The 11,237-nt window shown below is 33.5% G+C and overlaps 1 protein-coding gene across 2 annotated transcripts in view; it reads left to right on the top strand.

Annotated features, from left to right (window-relative positions):
- The first annotated feature begins 8,208 nt into the window (after window positions 1-8,208).
- Window positions 8,209-11,237, top strand: part of LOC149179588 (uncharacterized) — a 128,965-nt gene continuing 125,936 nt past the window's right edge. Inside the window, exon 1 of one of the 2 annotated variants that reach the window (XM_089415726.1) lies at window positions 8,209-8,549. The gene's annotated coding sequence lies outside the window, so the exon portion shown is untranslated. The remainder of the gene's footprint in view (window positions 8,550-11,237) is intronic. The other variant, XM_089415724.1, reaches the window with a different exon arrangement.

The raw sequence follows: 11,237 nt of genomic DNA, 5'->3' as shown, positions 1-11,237 counted from the left end.
ATGTTAAAGATGATGATCATGTGATTGAATGGTCTGTATTGCAGGTGGAACCAGATGGAGAATTCTAGCCAGAGTTGCATTATATATTGTAGAAAAGGGTGCTCATGCTCTAGAACCGAGCAATAGAGCGGGTTAAAGTGCCATGGAAGCACTTTGGGCCTGATGAAGCTACATGGGAGATGGCGGATCAAATGCGGGACATGTATCCTTCCTTGTTTTCTGGTTGAGGTAAAGCAACTTTGATATGGTGGTTTGGTGATTTCTTATGTTGGTTTTAGTAGATGCTTTCTGGTTATTGATATATGCTTTATGATGGTTGATATATGCTGTGTGATGTTTTGATATATATGCTTAGATATGGTGTTAGTATATGTTTGATATATTTTTTGATATATGATTTGGAATATGTTTTGGTAGATATATTTTGATGATGTTGTTATATGTACACCCATGTATGGATGTAAATACTGTAACGAGCCATGTTATAAAGTTCCACTATGCAGTATGGGTGTCATTTTATTATGGTTATGTTATTATGCTATCATGTGGTCATGTTATCATGATGTTATGATGTCGTATGGATTGGAACTCAGCAAGATGATCATTGTAAATATTGCAATGACCTGTGTTATAAAGCTCCACTATGCGGTATGTTGTCATGTTGTCATGATGTTATGTCTTGAGAAAATCTTTCATTGTAAATATTGCATCAAGCTGTGTTATAAAGCTCCATAAGAAGTATGTCTTCTTTCAGCGGGTTGTTGAGGTATATGTGTGATTGAACATCGAGGACGGTGTCCCCCAAGGGGGAGGGTTTTGTAACAACCCTAGTGAAAATTCCATGTAATAAAAGTTAAAAACAATAACCACAGATGACTGGGACACTTATTCCAAGCTGAATGTTGGGCAATACATCCTATGGGGGTGTTGATTTGGTTGTTTATGGCTAAGGAAATTGACAAAGGCAATGATTGAGACATTAAAAGGCATTTTTGCACATTTATTTATGGAAATAATGGAAATTAGGAGAAAAGGAGGTGAAAGGTCATAAGTTGCATGTGAAGAGGAAAATGAAGGAAAATAATGGAATATGAAGAAAATAGAGTCCTCATCCATAAAAAGGCTTATGAGGATCAATTGGTAACCTTTTGACAGTTCAGTGTTGGAGCTCTCTCATTTTTTTTCTCTCTCTCTCATACTCTTGGATACATAGAGATTTCTTGGAGCACTCTTAGAGGGTGTGGCATACTTGGATTCTTGGAGCAAGAAGGAAAAGGAAGAGCAGGAAAGTGCAAGAAGGCATCAACATCAACAACTACATCAGATTTTCTTGCAGGAACCGAGTTGCATGTATGATTTCTTCACTAGTTTTGGCATGCATGGCATATACACATGGATTCTTGGTCATGATCTGTCATTGGCATGGAGGATTGCCTGGATTAACAATGGATTGCCTAGCCTTGCCATTTCCTAGATAACCATGGTGATTGTGGGTTTACTTTCATTGTTTTGTTTTGGTTAGTTCTCATGTTTCCTTAGCTTGGGTTGAGTTATTAGTCAAGCCTTGGTTGAACAAATGCTCTAGAATCCCTATAACAACTTGGGTTGAGTTACTGGTCCTGAAAGCCTTGGTTGGACAAATGCTCTGGAAGCCCTTGGGGGGTTGAGTTACTGGTCCTGGAAGCCTTGGTTGGACAAACGCTTTGGAAGCCCTTGGGGGGTTGAGTTATTAGTCTTGGAAGCCTTGGTTGGACAAATGCTCTGGAAGCCCTGTATAAGTTGTGGGATGAGTTACTAGTTCTGGAAGCCTTGGTTGGACAAACGCCTTGGAAGCCCTGAAAGCAGGGAAAATTTTAAGAACCACCCTAAATTTATATGTATAGTAAATGGGCGAATCCCCATGATACATAGGAAAAATGGGAGGTGATTTTATCAATAATATAATATGTATATATAATTTTTTTGGCGAATCTCTCACCGGATTATATTATCTTGTAAAGTCATGGCGAATCTATCACTGAATTATAAAATCTTGTAAGATCTTGGCAAATCTTTCACTGAATAATAAAAAGTGAAGTCTTGGCGAATGTTTTGTTAAAGTATGAAACCATATATGATAATAGGAAAACATATTCATTAAATTGTAATATACTAACATACATGTTTGGAAAAAAGAAACATAATTTTCTCTTCCTACAAACTTTGTTGCAAGTTTCAGTGGCCGTGTTTGTCAAGGTTCTCACTGTACACTCTTTCATATCCTTCTATTAATATTCCACAACAAAGTTCTTGTAGGTGTTGATCTTAACCACCAGTTCTGTCAAGGTAGGAAAGATTAATCTTTTCTCTACCACTTTTGTCAAGCTATCAAATTTCTTTCTTATTCCATAGAGTCCAACTACGAGATATAAAAAAATAAAAATAAAAAATAAAAAAAAAAAAAAAAAAAAAATAAAAAAAAAAAATAAAATAAAATAAAATAAAATAAATTGTACCACTTTTGTCAAGCTATCAAATTTCTTTCTTATTTCATAGACTCCAACTGCGAGATAAAAAAAACACATTTTGTTTACTCCAACACGCCAACAAGTAGCAAGCCCCAACTATATAATATAAGAAAGTAGTAGGTATCCCAAAGGCCTAAAGGGGATCTAATGGAAAGAAGTGACCATTGTCAGAAGCCTTCCAATCAATATATTAATATATACATATAGATTTATTATTATTTTAATTGGAAATCTTCAATTAAATAATAAAATTTAATTACGTCTCTCCCAATCTAAATTGCTTATTAGCATAATTCACTACCTTCATACGTCTTGCATTTTTTAACAACGTTGTAACATGTGGATTAATTTCATTTTTGGTGCACAATCTCCGCCTTTTAGGACAATATGGTGCATTGGCCCAACCCCATATGGTGCACTGGCCCAACCCCTACAGATCATTATCACAAATTAAGAAAAACAGAGAAGATGAAAGGTTGTACAAACCAACATATTTTTCAAGCACTGGCCCAACCCCTATAGATCATTACGACAAATTAAGAATAATAGAGAAGATGAAAGGTTGTACAAACCAGCATATTTTTCAAACAACTAATCCAACATCAGTACCTCAACTTTTTCATGAAGATATCATATGGAGAACATTTGAAAAATGGTGGGAAATCCGGGCACCTATCTCTCTTCTGCGAGGGTGATGTGGAAAGAGTGATAAGATTTCACTTTTTTTATTTTTTTTGTTAAATCAGAAAAACCAATATTAATGGAGATATTGGTATTTTTTTACTAAATTTTGTGAAGTGACTAAATGTAGCTTTAACCATTCACCTTAAGATGTTTTTTATAATATATTTTCCTAAGTCTTTTTAATATCTTCATTATCATAAAAACCAACCTATATCCATCTTAACTCCACTTCTACCACTCTTAGAGGGACTCAACACTTGGTAGACCCGGAATTAAGACGGATCTAAGCTTATAGAATTTCCCCTTTAAATATTCCATGCTTACATGAATACCATGATATTACCATGGGTCAATACCATGAGTTATCATAAACCTGGAGATTAAAAACTACTATTAGTAATTTATAAAAATTAATAAAATTAATAATTGTTTTTTATTTTAACCAAATTAAAATGTTTAAGTGACATTAAATTACAAGATCCATTTTTACCCTTGATCTACCCAGCCCGAGGATCAAATATTTTTTCACTCTATGCTAGTTTGCATATCACGATATTTGATCCCTCCGGGGGCTTAGTAGATCCAGAGTAAAGATGGATCTATGCTGGGTCAATACCATGTGCCATCCTTAATAATAATTTGGCCCATGATATTTGGCCCATAGGCTTCACCTAAATATAATACATTTTTTGAGTGTTATTAAATATAATGTGACTTCTGGGGTAACTATAATTATTTATTTATTTACCATACCTCTCGTTTATTTATATTTTTATTAATTTACCATACCTCTTTTATAAATGTGGTATTTGGCCCATAGGATTCACTTAAATAAAACTTCTTTTTTGAGCATTCTTAAATAGAAAGAGGGTTATGGACTAAATATAAAAGAGGTTTTATTTATTTACCATACTTCTAGTTTATTTATATTTATATTTATTTACCATACCTTTGGAGTAAGTATAAAAAGAGGTTTTATTTATTTACTATACTCCACTTTATTTATACTTTTATTTATTTACACTGAATATAAGGTGACTTATGGAGTAAATATAAAAAAATGTTTTCCATTATTTTTTATGTGATTATGATTAAAGAGATGCAAACTTGGAATATGGCAAGAACATTATTCAATTTTTAAATAAACATGAAAAAAAAAACTTTTTTACACCGAATGTGGAGGGTGAAATAACTATCATAAATACCTATTCTTGAAAATTAGGCAAATGGAAGGTTGTAACTCCTAATTTCAAGGGCTAAATTTACTTTTTTAACTCTCTCCCTTAAAATAAGGTGGGCTAACCTCCATACCTATTTTTTTTTATTAAATAAATCTGAGGCGATTTGTAACAATGTACAATACAAAATATTCGCCCAATAAAAATATAAAACCCCTTAATTTGGCCCAAGGGCGAAAATTCGCCCCTAAAATTTTCCATGCCTCGAAGGCTTGGATGAAGACTAATTTGATGATGGTTTTGGTGATGTCCTACCGTGAGGTGGAATCACTATTTGATGGGTTGAGGTGGATGACCTCTACAAGCCCTAGATGAGTTTTGATTGATGTGTTTTATGAGATCCCACATTCATGCTTAGAATATTGCACAGGGGTGAATGGCTGAAGAGTGATTTGGCTCAACCATTCTACAGTCGGGTGGAACGTGGTAGTCCCATCTCCGGTTGGTTCATTGCATTCATTAATGAGAGATCCTTTCCTTGATTTCCATGTGTAAAGGTACTGATGTATTTATGGATTTGATGGTTGTCATGTTTATTATATTTCTGTTCCTATTATGCTGGTTATATGCACATTTTATGACAACAGTTATGTATGGCTGTCAGCATGTTATTACTTGTATGTGAAAGGATAATGTGAATATGACATAATAGATGATAATGCAACAAATGACATGAGGAAACAATGGTTCATAGCGATTCTCAGATAAATATGGGAGCCTTATGCTTAACTTTGTTATTTACACCTGTAGATTACATGTCGACAATGTGTTTGACAAAATGCCTGTCATGGCTAGTAGGGATCCAGTCAAGGTCTTGAACAAATATTTGCTTTAGTATTGTCATTTCCATGTTACTTTATTGATTTGAAGAGATGGGTTAGTTCTGGGCAATGACCTGGGCTTTGGGCCTGAAAAAATGGCTCAAATCTCGAAGTTGCTGTCAGAACACTAACAATTCTGGTCCACGGTCATTGGCAGGCAGGTCTGTGAGAGAGACTTTAGGTTGTTGATCGCTCCCTTGCCCATAGCATGAGAGTGACTATGGCCCAAGATACCTAAAACAACAGTGGGGCCTAGGGATAAGCTGCCTAAGTGGCTTACTTTTCCTTTGAGGGTTATGTTGATGATGTTGGATGTCTGTATGGTGTGTTTCCGTTGGTTCCACTTCCTTAAGCTGACTTAAGAGGTTGAATCATATCATAGTGGCCTCTCGTCGCATGTTTGCCCCGGCTGGCTGGTTGCTTGGGTAGATGTGGGAGGAGAGTGTTACAACTCCCATCATTTTCTGACTCAAAAGTTTGGTGTTCTTAACACATTGACCACTCGAGCTTTCAAGGTTTTTGATGATGAACACTTGGAAAATGAGAAGCCCCATCTCCTTAAATTCTTTGATTATAATGGTTATAGTAATCTCCAAGGTCTTAGATCTTTCTTAAATGCGAGTAAAGGTCCAAAACCAAGAAAATACCTTAGTGATTTGGTTGTCAGTGTTCAATTTTCCTTTATCCAGGGTACTACTGACAAAATAACCCGTATTTTGATGAAGTATAAGATCTCTTTGACCTTTAGACCCTTGAACACCATTCATGGTTCCCTCAGATCCGTTAAAAACCTGTTGGACCCAAAGAACATGAAAGGTGTCTATTTGATCCCTTGTTCCTGTGGGACCCCATACATTGGGGAAACAGGTCAGTCTATAAATCAAAGAATTCAAGAACATGTTGCTGCATCAAGCACTGTAGGGCGCGGTCCTCAGCTCTAGCGAGCATGCTGGGAAGACAAAACACCATATTTGCTTGGAAGAGTCCCAGGTCATTGCGAAGATTGACCATCTCCATCACCACAAGTTTAGGAAGGCAATCGAAATGGAAAAAAGGTCTCATACACTGAATAGGGATGACGGGTGGAAAGTTAGCAGTAGTTGTTGGATCTCGTCTCTTTTTTCCTAGATTTATTCTTTCTCATTCATTTTTTCCCTTTAGTTTTGTTATCTCTCCCTCTTTTTTTTTTCTAATATTAGATTATTTATTTATATTTTATTTTATTTTTATCACTTTTCTTTTTCTTTTAAAGGTTAAGTTATTTATTTATTTATATTTCCATCCTTTTATATTCTTTTATCTTTTATTTATATTTTTATTCAATTCTTTTGTAATGTTACATTATTTAGTTATATAATAATAATAATTTTTTCATTTTTATTATTTAATGATTTTATTTAAATTATTTTTATATTTATTGATTTTTTATTTTTTATAATTATTTTTTTCATGCTTTTAGAAAATTATTCTCATAATTATAAGGGTATTAAAATATTTGGGTTGATTTTTATTATTAACCATTTTTTTTGATTTTGCTTCTAATCATAATAAATATAAAAAGTAATAATAGTTTTATTAATTAAATATTTAATTAATTATGAGAAGATTTTCTTTTTAACAATATTAACAATTTCTCATTAAATATAATTAGCAATATTTTATTAAACTTAGTATCTTATCCTTAATTCTTTAGGGTTCATTTTAATTATTTTATTCATTTTCATAGTCCTATGATGAACCACACTTAGTTGTTTGAAACACGTTGACCCAAAAATTTGAATGTGATTTACAGGAAGAACTATCTTGAAAAAGCACTATGAATCACAAAAGTTTCCATTCTCATGCATAAAATAAAATAGTCAATTTACCATTATGTAAAGATTTTGATTCACTGTTTTCACAACCCATGGTTTTTTCCCATGGTATTCTTCTCTAATATAACCTATTTAAAAACATAAAATTCTAAAGAAAAACACACACATAAAAATATCCAATTATCAATATTTTGTGTCAAATATAAATATTTTTGTATATTATGTCAAATTTAAATATTTTTGTATGAAAGCTATATATATATATATATATATATATATATATACACACACACACATGAAATTCCCAATTCACAAATAAAATGAAAATGAAATGAAATGATATTTTAAGGTCCACGAGACTAAAAATAGTCTATGAGGCCATTAGTTCCCTGTTTTTCACCTTTTGCAATTCAATCATTTTCCGATTCAAATTGATGATGATGCGTTGACCCAACCTTCCAACAATCCCCTCGCTAAAATGACAATGCCAAGAAACTGATGCTAACATGTTCTCATAACTTTATGTCTGAAAATTTATGCTTTATTTTTGTATAATTATCTCTTATATAAACCGTGGTAAATCCATGTTAACTTCAGATCTATCAAAAACTGAGAAAGATGAAATATCTCAAGATACAAACTTTTTCTCAAATTCAATCTTTAAACTCTTTTTTTTAATATGAAACTTAAAAAAATATTTATATTTCAAAAAAAATTTAAAATCTAAATACTTGATGCATCTGAATTAATATAAATATAAATTAATATTAATAAAAAAACCACAATACCATTATGAAATGATCAACCTAATGCATCTAAATTAATATAAATATAAATTAATATTAATAAAAAAACCACAATACCATTATGAAATGATCAACATAATAGATATCATTTCGCAAAAATAACATCACATTATAAACGCATCCATTAATACTTTGAAAAAACCACAATATATCTACGAGAAATCTCATTATTCAAAAAATATTAAATATCAAATATTAGTATTACCACCACAGATGCATATATCCCAACTCAAATGGTGAAATAAACCTCACGTTTCCCGATATTTACATGGACAAGTTTTAATTTTTATATCCTAAACCCTCCAAAAAAAACCTTTAATAAACGGTAAAACTCCTTGTTACATGAAGGCCTATCCATAGAAACAGGTGGGAACCGCAATCTATTTTGTCTGCATACGATATGGGATAAAATATAGTTAGGTGATGGAATTGAATGTAACGGTAGGTGTCGCGGGATCCTTCATTCCAATTTCGGAAAGGCTGTCGCAAGTAAGTTGAATGAAAGGCTGTTGCAAGTAAGTTTAATGAAAGGCTGTTGCAAGTAAGTTCCAATGGGAGAGTCTGCGTGATCGAAACCCGCCAGTCATACGTACTACAGTACAATCTCTGCTCCGAACAGGACCTTGATCTGCGATATCAACCTCAAAACTCATACGGCGAAGAATAAGCTGTTCATTATGTGAGTTCACTATTTTTTTGGTTTATTTTGGTCCCTTCAAACTAAGGAATTCAGGGTCCCAGATGAAATATTTGAAACTTGTTCGTGCTGCTTAGATGATATGTTTTCTTCCATGAATTTTTTACTCCAAGCTGGAAACTTGTTCTTTACTATGGGAACAAATTTTGTCTTATGTTCTGATTATGGAGGACTTCATATAGTAGGGTTTTTGCAGTCAATGTCAGTTAATTGCCCCGCTTCATCACAAGTCAGGGGTATTATGGCATTATGGCAATGTGATTTAACAAATCAGATCTTAACCTAAATTGTGCGAAGATTTCCTTTGTTAAATTGCGAAATAAGGGATAAAAATATTTAAGTTACTAATGTTGTCACAGTTCCTTGAGTCGTTGAATTGGTTTTAGGAATTTACTGCGTCCAAGGTTTTTGATTTCGACGTTTGGGGGTGACATTCCACCCATCGTCTGGTAAAAACAAAAACAAAAAGTGCATTAGGCCCGTTTTGCAACACACGTAGGCAATTCATCCCTTAAGAAGAAAGTCGACTAAACTCACAAGATCTCACAGCCTGATAAACTGCATCTCAACCTATGTCAACAATTCTGTCTTAAAATAATTTTGATATGATATTTACTTCTATTCACTTGTTGTAAGAGTCCATGCAAGTTGATCCTTTTTGAGCAAATCAGAATTTAGCTCAATGTTTGACAGGTTGAAGGAATAATTTCACGGATGTGTCTTTCATTAACGTGAGCCCTACATAAATACATCAAGGAGATGACTCTTGGTTTTGTCTTCCAAAACCTCTAATGACTTCTTAACGCTCACCTATTACTCTTCATGTTTCTCCTAACTTAATATTTACAAAGATATTTACAATGTATCTCAATTTCCAAGGATTTATGTATCTAACATTCCTTCCCTTCTTCCAAAGTGGTGTTTGTGAGTCCAAGCATTATTATGAACTTTTCAAACTTTTCTCTTCCAAGCGCTTTGGTGATGAATCAAAGATGTTCACAATTCTCTCATTCGTGGAACAATGTCTCAAATGAATAGTCTTGGCCTCTACATGATATCAAATCAAATAGTTCTTTATGTTGATGTGCTTGGTTCATTCATTAAATCTGGGATTCTTGGCCAACCTGATCGTAAAATTATTATCAACCAGAAGAGGAGTAGAATTCACCTATTTCTCCCATAAATCTTCATGTATTTTCCTGACCCACGCAATCTCCTTTGTTGCTTCTACAACTACGACATATTTTGTTTCTGTTGTAGAACCTACTGGAACTGACTATTTGCGTGATCTCTAGGAGACAACTGTTGATCAAAGACTTATGAGATAGTCTAGAGTTGACATTCCATTTCTTTTATCCCCATCAAAGTCTGAATCAAAATATCCATTTAGTTTGAAATCATCCACTTTAGAATATTTAAGTTTTGAGTTCCTTTCAAATATTTTAGAACTCTTTTTGCAGTAAACCAATGTATTTCATAAGGTTTTTGCATGAACCTAGAAAGAATCCCAATAATGAATGAAATATTTGGTTTGGTGGTGGTAAGGTAGATAAGATTTCCCTCAAGTCGTTTGTACTTGATTGCATCCTTAAATTCATTCCTTTCGTATGATATGAGCTTCAAATTTTGTTCCATTAGAATAGAGAGAGGGTTACACTCAACCGTGCCAAACTTGTTTAACAATCCTCCAATGTACTTCTTTTGAGAGATGAATCTGTACTTTGGATTTTGAGTCACTTCAATGCCCAAGTAGTAGTGACAGTGTCCCAAATCTGTCATTTCAAAGCCTTTCTTCAATTATTTCTTTATGGATGCAATATAACTTTCATTGTATCCCATTATCAACAGAGCATCTACATACATGACAACACATACAATTGCTTTGCCAACTACCTTGACAAACAAAGTTGCATCATCAAGATTAAAATGCCTGGAATTCAATATTAGAAGATGCTCAGTTAGCTTTTCATACTAGGCTCATGGTGTTTTTTCATGCCATGTAAGGGTTTGATGAGTTTACATATTTTTTGCTCTTGTTTCTTAATAACAAAATCTTTTAGTTGAGACATGAAGATATTGTCGTTCAAGTTTTCATTCAAAAAGGTAGTGTTCACATCCATTTGATGAACTTTCAATCCATTTTGTGTTGCCAAGTCAGGTAGAGTACAAACTGAAGCCCATTTTGCTGTGGGGGCAAATGTTTTCTCATGATCAATGCCTTTTTTTGTGCAAATCCTTTTGCCATGAGCCTCGCTTTGTGCTTGCCTAGTGAGTTGTTTGATTTGTACTTGTACTTGTAGAACCACTTGTAGCCCATTGGTTTGGTTCTGATTAGAGGGTCCACCAACTTGCATGCCCCATTCTTGTTGAGAACATCATACTATTTCTATATGGCTTCTTTCCATTCATCATGAGAAACAACTTCTTCATAGGAAGTTGGTTCAAATTTAGTAGATCAATTCAATTCACAATCATATAAAACATCCATATCATCTATATCGCTTGGATCTAAATTATGTACATCACCTTCATCTTGTCTTGTAGAATTTCTGGTTCTTGTCTTTCCACTTTCATTAGGATGAACACTTTCAAATGTCTTGATGAGCCACTTGGTGGACCTTTCGCTGATGATTTAAGTTGCTCCATTGATTGACATGGTGCTGCATTTCC

The sequence above is a fragment of the Pinus tabuliformis genome, chromosome 3_2 (assembly GCF_031772625.1).
Source record: "Pinus tabuliformis cultivar Carrire ecotype Pingquan chromosome 3_2, CPIR1, whole genome shotgun sequence".
NCBI lineage: Eukaryota > Viridiplantae > Streptophyta > Pinopsida > Pinales > Pinaceae > Pinus > Pinus tabuliformis.
The sequence above is the reverse complement of the archived record's forward strand: the minus strand, read 5'-3'. Positions and strand labels throughout refer to the sequence as shown.